Source organism: Coffea arabica, chromosome 3e (assembly GCF_036785885.1).
Source record: "Coffea arabica cultivar ET-39 chromosome 3e, Coffea Arabica ET-39 HiFi, whole genome shotgun sequence".
In the NCBI taxonomy this organism is placed as follows: Eukaryota; Viridiplantae; Streptophyta; class Magnoliopsida; order Gentianales; family Rubiaceae; genus Coffea; species Coffea arabica.
Window position 1 is genome coordinate 38,632,273 of NC_092315.1, and position 15,750 is coordinate 38,648,022.

Below are 15,750 nucleotides of genomic sequence, written 5' to 3' on the forward strand. Positions count from 1 at the left end.
AAAAGATTAATCTCTAAATTGATGTTTGTGTAAATGACATTGGATTTAAGGTTATCATACTATCTTGAATATAGATTACTATATTTTACCTCTATTTGATTACTTTTCATAATTAAGTAGGTCAAATCATTAGTGATTGGGTATAGTGGGAAATATAAAAATGTGGTAAATAACTTAAACGGATTTACCACCTCTTATGTTAGAGGATTTATCTCATTATTAGTCATTTGTGGAAGTACAACTCAAAAATTTTGCCACTAAGTGAATAAATCTTAGAAAGATGTTTCTCAATCTTTATTCATTAGAATTATATTTTGGTACTAAGAAATAATATTAGCTATAGTGGAATAGGCATATATTTCATACATTATGGCTATTATGAAATAAGTATCGTAAAGGATATTAAATATTCAGTAAAATGTCACTGGAAAGTGAAGTCATCTACTTGACAATTCTCATTAGTTAGGTGGTCATAATGCATTGGCAGTTGCTAATCCTGATCTATAAAAATAAATTAATTGATTAGTTGAATCGATGATAAACTAAAACGAGTTTTAATTTATCTAATTTTTATTAAGAATTATAACATATAATTATTGCCAGCATATACAAGAGCCTAATATATCACACCTATTCAGAATTTCATTAGTTAGATTAAAAGAAATTCAAGTGGGGAATTGAAAGATAAATTTTTATAACTTATTACTGACTTTGTAAGATAACTTAAACTTGAGGGACTCATGGTGTAAATAAAGTTAAGTATTCTAATACAAAAGTTGTATTGGAATAAAAAAATTAATTCTTAATAGAAACATATTATTGAATTTTTTATGGAAACAATTAACTTATTTGTTTTTATATATTATCATAATTTATGCTAGCAAGACTAAATTTAGCATCTTCTAAATTGTGTGAGATTTTGAGAAAATCTCAAAAACAGAAAAGAACATGAAAATTGGCTGAAAAAGAAAAGGCAAAAATCATTTCTTTCCTTCTCTTTGAGTCAACTTGAGTATTCCAAAATCCTAGGGTTTCTTCATCCTCTTCAAAAACAACTTGTGTATTATAATCTTCATTATAAGTTAGTACTTTTTAGTTTAAACAATTCTACTTTGAAGGTTCAAGCTATGAAAACAATTCTACTTTGAAGTTGTGCATCTGCATAACTTCAAGTGGACTGCTAAGGACTTCACGTGCAAGACAATCTTCAATAGTTCACAAAGATTTTGCAATTATGACGTAGTCTTTTTAAACTAACTTAATGGTATATGATAATTAATCAAAGATGACCTACATTAAGGAATAATTTTTTTTTAAAATTTCCCTCTATTTACCTGTCTAATTCTTATAATCAAACATCCTCTTAGATGGAATAATTGATAAACTCGAGTATCCAAAAAGGTAAAAACTTGAATGAATCCGATCTATGTCCCCTCTAATACACCCATTAATGGATAAACCCAAGTATCGAAAAAGGCAAAATTTTGGGTAAATCCAGTCTACATCCCTTCTAATAGACCCATTAGTCCAATAGGGTCCACATCATTATGGTGAATTTTTTAAATCCAAAATTCTTTCTCTTTCAACAAAGCTTTAGCCATGGTTACATATGCTATTGTGAGATTTTCAGTTCTTTGTTTTGGTCCTTAAGATTGAAATTCCAATGACGGCTCTCAAAGTTAAACCCATCTAGTCTACAAACTGAACCAAAAGCAAAGCTACCATAGAGCTTTCACCAAGACATCAACAACATAAATCGTTTGCATTTTGGGAAGCTTTTCCCTTTTGCATCAAATAAGCACCTAGTTGAAACTTTGAAAATCAAATATTAAGAATCAGAGAAGAAAAGAAAACAACTTAAATATTGTCCAAGTTGCAACTTGAAAAACTAGACTTTAGCATTAAGAAGCAAATGTTGCTTACCCAAGACAAAAAAAAATGGGAAAAGAAACCAAATCAGTGGAAGTTCCTTTGCCAATGATTTAAAAGGACCAAAAAAAATAGTTAGATTGGATTAGCTCTACCCTCAACCTCCCAAAGAAAACTAGAAAGCGCCATCAAATTCTGGGACACAGAAACTCTAAAGAGCTCCATCAAATTTCTAGACTCAAACTTCTAGGCTTTGTAGTTTTTTTTTTTTTTTTACTTTATTTGAACACTTCATCCTTTTAGCCATTAAAAAAGAGCGAGATCGCTAATTAAAGGGGCTATGAGTTTTGCTTGTTTTTGGGATTAAACTTTGGTGGATGGTTTTGTTTATAATCCATCTTGGCTGCGTCTCTCATCGAATTTGAACGAAAAGCCACCTTGATATTATTGCCCAATCCTAGAATTATTAAAGCCTTAAAGGCAAATTAGAGAGATCTTTGTTCACCCACACAATTTATCTTCAATCTCTCTTCCCCTGTCCTTAACTTCAATCTCTAAAGCTCTCTCCTCAACCCTCTTATTTTGTTATTATTAATTTATTCCACCTTTATAAAAGAGGGAGTCTTTGATTTTGTTTCAAAGTTTTGATCAGTGTGTTCTGATACAAATTATACCTTCTTTTTACCTTCAAAATTTTTTTTCAAAAAATTTATAGACTCATATTAAAAGATGTAAGTGATCTTTCTTTTTTAGAACGGTAAAATGCAAGGCAGAAATGTGGTTGCTTCTAGTTGGTAGGGTCTATTGCCACATTGGTGGATGGGGTTTATGCAAATATTTATCATCCAAAAAAAGTTGAATGACTCTTACTAAACTGAATTGAATTCATCCAGAAAGAGAAAGGCCGACTCAATAATTCTCGTCAATTAGCCATGCCGCCTAAGAGAGAGAAAATAGTTAATGGAAATAAAAGTTTTCATATATATATATATATTTTATGTGTGTATGTATCTATGTATATATTTAAAATTTAGTGAAAAACTACATTTAGAGAGAATAATTATTTACCATCCAAAAAAAGTTGAATAACTCTCACTAAACCGAATTGAATTCATCCAGAAAGAGAAAAGCCAACTCATTAATTCTCGTCAATTAGGCATGCCGCCTAAGAGAGAGAAAATAGTTAACGGAAATAAAATTTATCATATATATATTTTGTGTGTGTATGTATCTATGTATATATTTCAAATTTAGTGAAAAACTACATTTAGAGAGAGAAAATTATTTTTCACAAACACATACACACACACATATATATGTATGTATATATGTATGTGTGTGTATGTATATAATTTTAGTGAAAAACTACTTTTATATCCCGTGATATGCACGGGCCTACAAATGGTTAAAAACAATTTAAATTTAGAATAAAGTACTTAACATTTTTACTGTCATAGAAAACTATTTAAAATTTTTACAAATTACATACAAACTACTACGGGTGATATCGAGTCGAATCGAGCTTGAGTATCCCAATACTCGAGCTCGAACTTGATAGCCATACACAGTGCTCAAGCTCGAGATCAAGCTTGAGCGAGCTCATTAAAATGTGCTTGAACTCAACTCGAAATAGTGTATTCTAGGCTCAAGCTCAACTTGTTGGAGATTGAGCCAAAATTGAGCTCGTAATCGCAATCGAGTACTCGAGCTCGATTACTGAATTTCCTAAATAGATTATGTATAACTATGGCCTAAAAAAATTGCATCTACATCCTGTTGAAGTTTATTTAACCACAAAATATGTGCCATAACCAAGGTCTAAAAATGAAGCATAATCTACACCGAACCAAAGATTCCAACTCAAAAGTGTCGAGCCAAAACAAACACAAATGAGAACTAACATCAATTTATATAAGTGAAAGGGTAGATATTTTATATACTGATAGTGTATACACTAGCAGGTCTAGATACATGTCACATCTACAAAATTTGATGTTTAAATTCAGATTTAGATGATGTGACATTCATCCAAACCCGTCAATGTATACATTGAAAGTGTAGGAAAGATTAATTCTAAGTAAAATAGCATCTTAATTCTTCAACAATAAGCAATGGCCAAACGGAGCAGATTCAATAGCAAGTGAAGTTCCTTCAGCCAACAGCAGCCCCTTAAATGCTTGTTTCGTACCTATTATGAAGCTCAAGAGACCAATCTGTGCACAATATATAATGCAGTCAACACCAATCTATCCATAAGGAAGCTCCAACAATCCAATAACGTCACAAAACATGAGTTTCAACAATATAACATGTTCTAAATTCATCCATGATCCCGATTCATATTTTCTACTTTCCAGCAATCCAACATCATAAAATTGGCCAAAATAAAATTAGTATTTTTGCTCTCTAAATTTGGATAGAATTTAAAGCAAAATAAGAACACTAAATGACTAAAATAAAATTTTATAAAGAAGCACAAATGAAGTGTACCTGAATAGTTGAATCTAGCATCTCGTACATTTTGAAACTCATATTTTTTCAGTATCTTCCATGATTCAATTGAGATGTTAGAAGTTGAATAAACATGTCACTATAAAATCAATTAAGCAACTTATAACTACTGATTTACAAACAAATAACAAAAGTATAAAGGTGAAACTTACTTTCACTTTCTTTTTGATCTCGTGCTAATTTCTACACCAATTGCCTGTACACAATAAGATTTGAATTATCACCCTAGTCTCGGCACTAAATGTGGCCTCGAATACCATGGTAGTTATGGAAATGGCCAATATATCAGCAGCCATCTAAAAAAGAACCAGGTATGTAAATCGGTTGATCCATATCAATTGAAGTAATCGAACTCCTTTGGATTTTTTCCACTTGGTTGGCGAGGCTTGTCTAAATACTTCAGCAATTCAGACTTGTAGGGCTCAATGGTCTTGAGTTCGCCACAATACTTATCCAAGTCATCCTAATAATCTGTTGGAGATCGACAAGGATCTTGGCTAGAAGTTGAAGTATTTGTTGAAGTCTCTGGATCCAAACTTGCACTATTAACCATAGCAACATACTCTTCATAAAGGTCAAAGATGGCTTTTCAAACTTTTGTAATATTCTCTTGAGCCTAATAATGCGAGTACATTTTAGGAAAGATGAACTCTATTGTTCGCATTTTTTGCCTTAGATCTAAGATAGCCGTAACCGACATCAATAAATTGCATTCGCTCCTGTATTTATCAAACTTCAGCTTCATTCTTGTAATCATTACCCGAATGAAATCATCTTCTTCATTCACTCTAGAGGATCTTTGGGAGGAATAGGTTATTCGTTGGAAACTCATTCCTTGAAATTATATGTGTGGAGGTGTAGAATTTCTCTAAAATGGTGTAGACCTTTTCTACTTTCTCCCAATCATCAATAGATGGACACAAATCATAAAGGGGCTCATGGTTATGGAAACGAGGAAAAACCTCCTTGTATTTCATAGCACAACTCAACATCTCGTATGTGGAGTTCCATCTTGTCCTACAGTCGTGGAGCAACTTTTTCCAAGAATTTGATGTTGTTGAGCAATTTCTGTAAATAGCAATGCCCTAGCATCGAATTTGTTCACAAAATCCACTCTATCCCTGATATTTTCACAGATATCAACTATCTCCTTTAGGCCATCTTGAACCATAAGGTTCAAGATATGGTGCAACAACAGACATCAAATAGCTTTCCACCACCTAGTAGCTTCTTGGATTATTCAAAGTCAGCTTTTAATAGTCTGACAGCCACATCATTGCTGGCAGCATTGTCGACTGAAATAGTATAGATTTTCTGTTCAATTCCCTACTCCTTCATACATTCGAAAAGGGCAACCACAATCTCAACTCTGCGTTGACACTACAACAAAAATGGCCTTTAACGGCATTTAAAAGTGTCAGTATAGATAATCTAACCTGACACTTTATCTATCCTCACACCTAGGGCGAGTGTTGTCCCTTCCAATGTGGGGATAGACTCGTACTATTCAACATGTCAGGAAAACTATGCTGTTATAACATCTCATCTACCAACAAAAATCCCTTTTCTTGATAATTGAAAGTGTCAGGATAGGTATAGTACAACATTAGAATATCGAATTCTATGCTGACACTTTTAATTGTCAGGAGTTTTTTTTTTTTTTTTTTGAGATAGAAGCAACCTGCAGGTAATGCTCCCTGCTATACATTCCATCAATCAGAAACCCAAAGGACTTTTAAAATTATCCCAAAGAACAGAATGCATATAAGATAATATGCTATGATGCAAAAATCTAGAAACATCAAACTTGAGCAGTACTGTGATTATGAGAACTGAAAATGCCAACTCCCATAAGCAAGAGGAGATTTGTCATCATGTTTCATACATCAAAAGCAGAATGCAAATGAGACTAAATGATATACAAGCCAACACACAGTGGAAAATCTCAGAATAAATGCAAGCGCACTTTGTTTATAGCAATAACAATTCGCACTCCAGCTGCTTTGGCATGAGCAATGGCCTCTTCTGTTTGAGGTCGAATTCCGTCATCAGTAGCAACTACAATAACAGCAATGTCTATTACTCTGGCTCCGCGAGCTCTCATTGCTCGAAATGCCTATCCAACCATTTTTACAGTTATGTTAGATAATTCATCTTGACAAAGGCCTTTTAAGATATGTCTGCAAAATCTCCAAGAAGAACATTTGACATAAAAATTTTAAAAAAAGAAAAAAAAAACTTGCATGAATAAGCAGTTAAAAGTTAGAACCAGTGCTACATCATTAATTACCTCATGTCCAGGGGTGTCAAGGAAAACACAAGTCTGTGGCTTGCCATCAAAAGGTACTTGTACCTTGTATGCCCCCATGCCTTGAGTAATTTCACCTGCTTCAGATGCTGCCACCGACAGTAGGTTGTCTAAGATTTAGTTCCCAGCTATTCAAGTATCATAACATTAGACAGAATAAGGTACTTCTTCTAAAGTCATGAAATCATAATGGCATTACAAATAATGTACCTCAATGTGAACATCAATAAAAATAATCGATTCATACCTTGCTTTTCCTGATGTAATCCAAAAGTGTGGTCTGCCAACCCAAAAGAAAACCAGTAATATATTAGCTAAAGATTGTTATGGGACAATAAATCTAGAATGACTCTCCTAAAGATCAATTAACTGGAAGCACACAAAATGTTCATAGGCAACAATCAAATAACAAAGAAAGGTAAAATTATTTCATGGGATGAGATCATAATGACTTCAAAAAAGATCCATTTGATATGGAAGACTAATCCAGCTGTAAGAAAAATAAGCGCATGCATCAAGGAGTACAACATTAATATTGATGATAACGTATCAATTATAAGCAAAATACTGAAAATGAAACTTGAAATAACTATATCTAGACATCGCTAGACAAATCCCAATTCTCTTGATAAGGGAAGACAAGCTAATAATGTACAGCTAGATTAGTAATAATTTAATAGAGAGCCAAAACTTAAGATGGGCACCTGAACTATGTCGTAGATTGGTGTGATGCCAGTCTAAAATTGAGTTGATCTCAGCTCTTTCGAACAGGTCTGCTGAGTACCTTTTTGGTATGAAAAAGCACAAGTGATCAAAAGAGGTACGATCGAGTATCAGTTGTTGGTTTGATACCTTAGAAGCCAATAGGCATCATAGTAAGACTTACATTTAGCAAGTGGCTATGTAACCATTTTCTGGTCCTCATGTGTTGCAGCCTGATGATGGTACCACCATTGATTGTATCCCTTTATTGGGCGTTGGTACGGGTCTAACAATCTGCAAGCCAAGTTTAATCATACCTAAACTTAGAAAATTATGATGATCTAGAAAAAATAGATACTAGAAAAAGAAACATACCCAATAGCTGTTTGAGTCATCAACGTTGGGAAAACCAGTGACGGATTGCTGCCCACTACCAAAGCCATATGGTATATCATGCGAATGCAGTCTAAACTTTGTTCTCTCATGCATCAACTTGATCACTGACCCATAAGTAATCTACCAAAATCACAGATACCGAACAAAATAAGAATGACTTAGCACAAAGCCCCATTATACAACTATTAGAACTCAAGCATCATACACCATTTTTTATTTTCGCCACACAACAGAAACCTCAAACTATAAAACAAGAAAAAAAATCAAATTTAATTCATAAATCAGCTCTTTAAAAAATCCAAATAGCAATTTTTAACTGACACCCAGCTAGATTTTCAACAAAGATTATCGAGGCATTTCATCAAACATGTCGAAGGCTGTTACTAATTCTACACAAACAACTCCATTTCCTCTTTCCCTGTCCTCTTTTAGCTTATAAACCTCTGAAGCGGTATAATTTATAACCATCGCATGCCTATAATAGCACAAACTTGGTCAAAATTTTGAACAAAAAATAACTATAAAACAACTTTCCGCGTACAATTTCAACAAATAGGGGGAAAAACACACACACACACACACAAATGCATCGCATATCTGTGCAACTACAAGAACGCAAAAACCATGAATTTGAAGTAGTAAGTGGGCTTTTGGCTTACCTGGACGCCTTCGGAAGCGGTAGAGATGGGGGAAGAGGTGAAATCGGAGTCAAGGGTAAGAAAAAGGAAAATGTCGAGACCGAAAAACGAGATTGCCATTAGTAAAAGTAAGCCAATGAACTAGGTAGTTTGCCAAAAGGGCAAATTGAGATTGGACTTGGAAGACAATTCTCGATAAACTATTCGAGTCGGGGGAGAAATTTGTTGAGCCGAATTCGAAGAAGAAGATGATGATGACCCAGAAGTGGGTTTCCTTCGAGAGAGATTTTGTTGCTGATGCTGCTGTTAGCTGCCTGAGGGAGCCACGGTTGAAGCTTCATGGAAACTGCTGCTTGGCTGCTACCCATTTTTCCCACCAACTACATCGGAATCTGACAACAAAGAGATAGAGAGACAGAGAGAGGGTGGAGCTGGAAAATGAAAATTTTGAGCAATTGTTTTGAGTAAGTGTTTTGGCCGGCAGAATGAAAATTTTGAGTGTTTTAGGGCGAATGAATCTTCCGCCAAAATCAAACGATGCCGTTTAGTGTCTTTCTTTTTTTTGGTGTATCTCATATTTTCTCGAGTGTCATGTTAGATAATCTAAAGGCACATTATTATTTTTATATCTAATAAAATAAAATAAAATTAGAGTATATATTATTGAATTGCTAATAAGTGTCATGATAGGAGTGCTATAATGACACAAACCAACAAGTGTCCTTATAGATATGTCAGGAAAGGCCATTTTTGTTGCAGTGTGAGGTGATGGGATCTGAATGAAACTTAGCACCCTTTTTTGAAGTTTCCAACTAGCATCAATCCAATGCCCGGTGATAGGGTGTTAATTGTTGATTATTTTATTGTTAATTTTCCCCTTTATCCTTGCCAAATATTGTTTTAATTATTAATATTTACTTATATTTGGTATTGGACTCAATTTCAGGAAGTGAAACAGAAAACTACAAAAATGAGGGACTTTTTGGAGATAATTGGGATTTCAAACAATCGGGCTCACATGGTACTACAAAGAGATTGCATTTCCTTTGCTGATTAGGAGATTGGAGTCCTACAGGCAATAGGAAACTAAAAGCAAGGAATTCGATAGAGTCCCACTTTTGGTTTGATTCTCAATTTCAGCAGGGGACCACAGGGATAAGAAGCTTTAGTCATTGTTGGCTTTAAAAAGGAGACAAACATACAGAGAACTCTTATCAATCAATAGTTTTAGCTTAGTTTTTAGCATAGTTTAGTTTTTATTCTTTCTTGGCTCTTTTGATGGCCTGGACCTCAGTGGAATTACTGGAAGATTTTCTCATGAGGCGTGGCTAAGTTTGTCTAGTCAAGAACAACGGAGGATTTGGTTCTACTAAATTTGTGAGATCGAATTAGTTTTTATTTATTTCCATTATTCACTGGTATTTGTCTGTCTTCTGCTTTATGTTCATATGGTTATTTTATTATTCGATTATCCAGGGCCCGGATTCTAGATTAATTCAATAACCTGAAGCCAATTAGGGTAGTTAAATCCGTAATTGTTTAATTATTCTAAACTGGTGGCAACTGGCATGATTGGGTTTGTGTCAGGGAGATAGGCAGGCTAACTTAAAGAGACCCTCGTAGCGTGTTGATTGGTTAGAATTAGGCTCTTCTAATTATTCATGCAATTAGGGAATTGAACTTCTATGGTCGTACCTAGGGTTATTTTCTGATTAGAAAAATAGTCAACGGTCGTACCTTGGCTATCGACAAATTGAGGAAGAATTGGTTGTTTATCGCGTGTATGACAACTATAACTAATTTATCAGATAGTAACTGGAATAATCCTTGCATCCGTGATCGAATTAAGTGAACCATCTCCGAAGTTGTCTCTTGGCTAGAGTTCGTCCATTATTATTTTTATTGTGATAATTAGTTAATTGAGTTGTAGTTATTTTATTCCAAATAATTTAGTTACTCTCATTTTCAAAAACCCCCCATATCTGGAACTTGAGAAGAAATTAAATTATCCCCAGTCCCTGTGGATTCGACCCTGCTTACCGCTATATACAGAATTTGTATTTTATTTGAGCAGGTATTTATTATTGCACAGGTTTGACGCCTGTCACCCGGTCCCAACCATGTACTCAATCTTTTGATTCTTTGATTTTTCATAAATCAGTTGTCAAGCTAACTTTTTGTATATGTCTCAACATGTTCTTTAGTTTCCTTTTTCCAATTCACACACCATTGCACAATTCCTCTTTATTGTCATCCGAGAGATCTTTTGCCACTCCAAAAATTCACGCTTCATCATAAAGTTGAAACCCTCTTCCTCCAAAATGGTGAGGATGCTCGTGCATCAAGATTCAATGTACAGTTGCCTCCCTCATTTTTTCCATGTCAAATTTCCCCGGGTGCAGTGGTGGTATAGTTGGAAAAATTTCATCCGCTAGCTAGAAATTTAATTTTGTTTGCTGCTTGGCATTTCTAGCTGCATAGCTACCTAAATGTCTTCACATACTTCTTGTTTGCTTCGTTTGGCGTGAGATATTTTTCTCTGGCAATGTTTGCAAATGGCATAATAAATTACTGCAAACCCGAGAAAATTCGAGTAAGTTTAGTACATATTATTTTTATTTTGCTATTAGAAGTAATAATTGGTCAATTAAATGCCTAAATTTAAATTTTACAAAAAAAATTAAAAATTTATAAATACTTTGGAGTGGTGTAAAAAATATATATATATAACAAAAGTTAGGAGTTCATGCATGGGATCATAAAAATTTCAGGCCTTGGAGAGTAATTAACTACAACTAAAAGACCAACCTGACCTTAAAATTCTAGCTAAACTACCATGCGACCTGCTAAGTTATCAGAAGTTCAGAACATTAGAAATAAGAACCGAGTGGAGAAGCTTTGGAATTGTCATCCACCGAGTGAGGAAGCTGTGAGTGATCACCGAGAGAAGCAAATGAGAACCGACAGCTAGGTTCTCCATTTCTTCAACTTCTAACCATCCTAAACTGAGAGCTAAGTGAGTGATAAGAGGAGAAAAACCAGTCTGCACTTCACGTATCAACTACATCAGTGAACGAAAAGGGTAGAGCTGGTGCAAGTATTGAAGGAGCCGAGACAGAGAAGGGATAGAGCAGTCTGCCATTTTCGATTTTTAAGGGAAAAGAGGTAAGAATCTACCATAACCTTCAGCTTATTTGGCACAAATGAGTATATATACAAGGTGCATGTTAGTTTTTAGCAAGGCACAAAGCGTTTTAACCGAGGAGAAATCTGATAAAGGAGAAAAAAATGGGAACTGGACAGAAATGGAGGGAACCGAGAGTTGTTGTTGAGTTGCAGCCATAAATAAAGTAAATTTTTTTGTAATAACCTCTTAGTCATTCAGTACACTTGAAAATTAAGGTTGCATGTTGGATTTTAACGAAGAAAAACTAAGTTTGATTGAAGGAAATAGTTGGAAGTTCTGCTAAGCTGGCCGAAGGAGGAAAGAAGAAATTTCCAGGTTTCTTTATAGATTTTGGTTCTAAACTCCTACGTTGAGGCTTAGTTATTGTGTAATGTTTTAGTCTTGGCATGCATGTTAGATTTGAGTATGAAATAAAGTAGTTAATGAAGGAATTTCTTGCTAAAAGGTTGATTGCTGTCCGAAGCTTTTCTGTCATGACCGAGAGAGAGAGTTAAACCTCTGATCAGTTTTTCTTTCAAACTCCACTCTGTAAACTTTCACATCTGATATTTAAAGCTACTCTGTAGTTTAATACGTGTATTTGGCATGATGAGCTGGAGTTAAAACTGAAGGAGTTATGGCGAAAGTGTGGTATATTAAACTGCTACACTGCTGAACCTGTTGGCTTCATCCGAGAAAGAAAACGTAAGAAATCTTGGGTATTTCTTGCAAATCGTAGCTTCTAAACTAGTGTATTAAGTTGTAAAATATCATAAGTCCCTTAACCTCAGCAAGTAAGACCGAAATAACCTGAACCTAACGTGAGTAAAGCAGAGCTCTTGAACCCGACTGATTGCAGGTTGGTGTTCGAGAGAATGAAGCAGAATGTGCTTCTGACCGTTCACTTTTGACCTTGAAAATGCGAGAACTAGGTATCGATGTCTTCATAAGAAATGTAGGTCTATGTCTTAATTTCGAAACGCTATAACATTTGTCTCAATCCGATAAGTGTAACTTCAATTGTGATCAAAACCTCAAAGGATGGCAAAACTGCCTTTCTGGTTGCCTTTCTCTTGTTTCCCGAATGCAACTTGCTTTGATGCTGGCATTGAGCAAACCAAATTTTGAACAGCAATTCTGCTAATTGCAACTCTGTAAGCTTACATAAATGATAGTTACGGTTGCTCTGAGATTTAATGACTATATCTAGTTCTACGAGTAGAGTTAAACTAAGGCAAATGAGAGGAAAACTCATGATAATTATATACATAAATTGCCTTCTAATCATTTAATCTTGTCTTCACGAATATTTTAAAAATTATAAAATTTGAGGGCCTGGTGTAATGGAATTAAATTTAATTTCCAAATAACCTAAAGTTTAACTAGTTAAAAGGAACCAATGGAATATTCGTAAGCCTTAATATTAGAATCTTGAGTGGAAAATGATTTAATCCTAAAATAAGTATTTTATAAATTATTAACTTGGAAAATATGTATATTTCTTGATTAAAACAATAAAGTCAATAAGTTTCAAAATAAAATGATAAATGAATATTGAACATGTTATATTTTGTATTTTAAAGTCAAACTTGATTTTAATAGTTCAAATGATAAGGTAAGAACAATAAGTGAACATCTACAAATTATGTATTAACTTTGAGATTATTAACTTGCTTCAGGAAGTAGTTGTGAGCCAGGAACCACCCTGAAGCCCGAGAGTAGTTATTTGAATATTTAGTGAGTGTTGTCGAACTATGTGGTTAACTGTTTATGTTCTTAAATGAAATTATGTGATAAATGTATGTATTATGGATATTGCTAGTGAATCCTTGTAATGTGTAAATCAATTGTCCCTCGTCTTCTAAGTCGGGAGTGTACTATATCGCACACGGCTTAGTTGAGATTGAAGGTTGATAATTGATTAAATGATGTTATATATGTGCATGAATGTAAGCCGCATTGGCTGAACTGGGCCCAAAACCCTTTGTTCAACGGGCTATTCGAGCCGGCAAAGGGTTTCGTCGGATAGAACGGAAGCTCTGGATAAATGTTTCGGTATACTCGAGTATTACCTAGAAGTTGGTGGATTATTGAACTGATCACTGAATGTAGGGGATTGTTTATTGTTTTTGGAGGATATAAGGGAATGAGTTGGCGGGATGTACAATGATGTTGAAATGACTCCCAGGAGGAGTTTGTATCCTTTGAAAGTGTTTGAATAGTGAAATGTGCATTATTTGTTTAATTGTACTATTTCAAGTGTTTGTTAAATGTTACTTGGTAGGTAAACCTCACTGAACTTTAACTCAATCGTTTAGTTTGTTTTTCTTACAGGAATTGATAGTCAGGGTTTGAACGGGGATCTTAGAAAATTAGCGTGAAGACTTTTGTGTTTGTGCACCCCTTTAATATCCTATTAAGGGTTGAAGTTTTTGTATTAAACTAGGTATTGTGAAAGACTTGAACGGTTGGCTTTTGTCTTATCAGATGTTATCTTTGAAGTTAATGTAAATATTAGTGAGAGTTATCTAACTAGTATCTCTGAAGTTAATGTGATATTAGTAAGTCCCGACAATCCACTAACTTTTAGGGTACGCCCTAGAAGGAGGTGGGGTCGTCACACTCCTTGAAATTCGTGGAAGTCATCCCATGCCTCTAACATTTTATTTCTTTTAGGCATATGAGATTGACCATTACCTTCACCGACCATTCCTTTTTGAGCATTATTGTTCCTGGTTGTCGTTTGTCCTCTATTGGTATTCAAAGTACCACTTTCATTTCCAGGGGCAATAGCTTCATTTCCTCCTCCATTATTCGTAGAGACAAATACTGGACCTTCCAAGATTAATGGAGTGAATGAATTGGCAGTAGATACACGTGGCTATAGCATTGAGGAAACCCCCCGGAGGGGGGGGGGGCTAAGACTTAAAAATCACATACCAAAGTTGTTTGTTAACACTATTGACCTTTGCTAATTTCTATGAGTTATGACAAACTACTACTATGCTTAGCAAAGAAACAAACTCGTAATAAAGAACAAGGTAAACCTGACTACTAACTATGAATTGAAGACGAAATGGAAACCCTTGCTAACTAAGGTTTGACTTTAACAAATACTCCCAAATTAAAGTGTGACTTTATCGCTTTAACAAAGATGCACAAATTAAATCTAAGAGCTGCAAAGTTTGGATATATACATAATGAAAAAATGAATAGCCCAAAATGACATGAATTCCACCTTTCATCAAAATTCTAGTATTTGGTATGGAATATTGATTAGCAATAGCTAGTGTTAATCTCAAATTCATTGGAGTTGTAAATCTCTCCAAAAAACGAAGAAAACAGGTGCCCAACATTACCAACTAAAACTACATTGTTGCCTTTTAAGGACAACAAGCAAAGATTCTTAAGCATTGTGATATGTCAGATTGTTTTGGATAGTGATTATACTCAAGAATAATGACAATAGCCCAGCAATGTAAGCTTTTACACAACCATGACTCAAATTCTCAAAAGCTGTCACTGTTTAAATTTCTTTTTCTTCGTCTTCCAAACAAGAAAGCAAGAAGGCAGCGTGAATTATGTGATATTCTCAAGGAAAAAAAGTAGTAAGGCAGTTTCATTCATTCACTTATCTACTCCAGTGGCTGTTGCCACTATTGCACCAATGTAGGAGTCTAATGTCCAACAAATTGAGCTATCCTCCTACATTTTCCTAAATTTTTATTACTTCCCCAATCACAAGACAGCAACCCAGCTCTCATCTGTGCTCTGAAATACCTTCACAATTGCAAATCCTAATTTTAGTTTTAGGGTTTTAGGTTTAACAAATTCTCCCTAAATTAGCAAAAATGGATTAGCAATTCACATGTTTCATACACAAGTACAATAGAAATACCTCAAATAATAGCAATGCAACAGATGGAACTTCACATTATCAGTTGCAACCACCACTGCTTCACCTCTCTAATTTCGGCGCCTCCTAATATTCATCCCCTTCAGATTGAAGTCAATGCCGTTTACCGTTGCCGTCTAATGAAGCTCAAGCTCATGTTCGTGGAAGATATCAATCGAGTTAGGGTGGAACTCTAGTAGGTGATGAGCTTTATCCAATCTCCATGTTGAAGCGGGACTACAGGAGGAAGAAGTTCCTTCAAGAC

The 15,750-nt window shown here is 34.6% G+C and overlaps 1 long non-coding RNA gene across 1 annotated transcript; it reads right to left on the bottom strand.

Annotated features, from left to right (window-relative positions):
- Positions 1 to 15,063: 15,063 nt before the first annotated feature.
- LOC140038727 (uncharacterized) lies at positions 15,064 to 15,750 on the bottom strand. Its single transcript, XR_011842298.1, has 2 exons — positions 15,489 to 15,750; positions 15,064 to 15,370 (listed from the first exon to the last, which is right to left on the bottom strand). It is a non-coding gene; the product is annotated as an uncharacterized lncRNA (long non-coding RNA).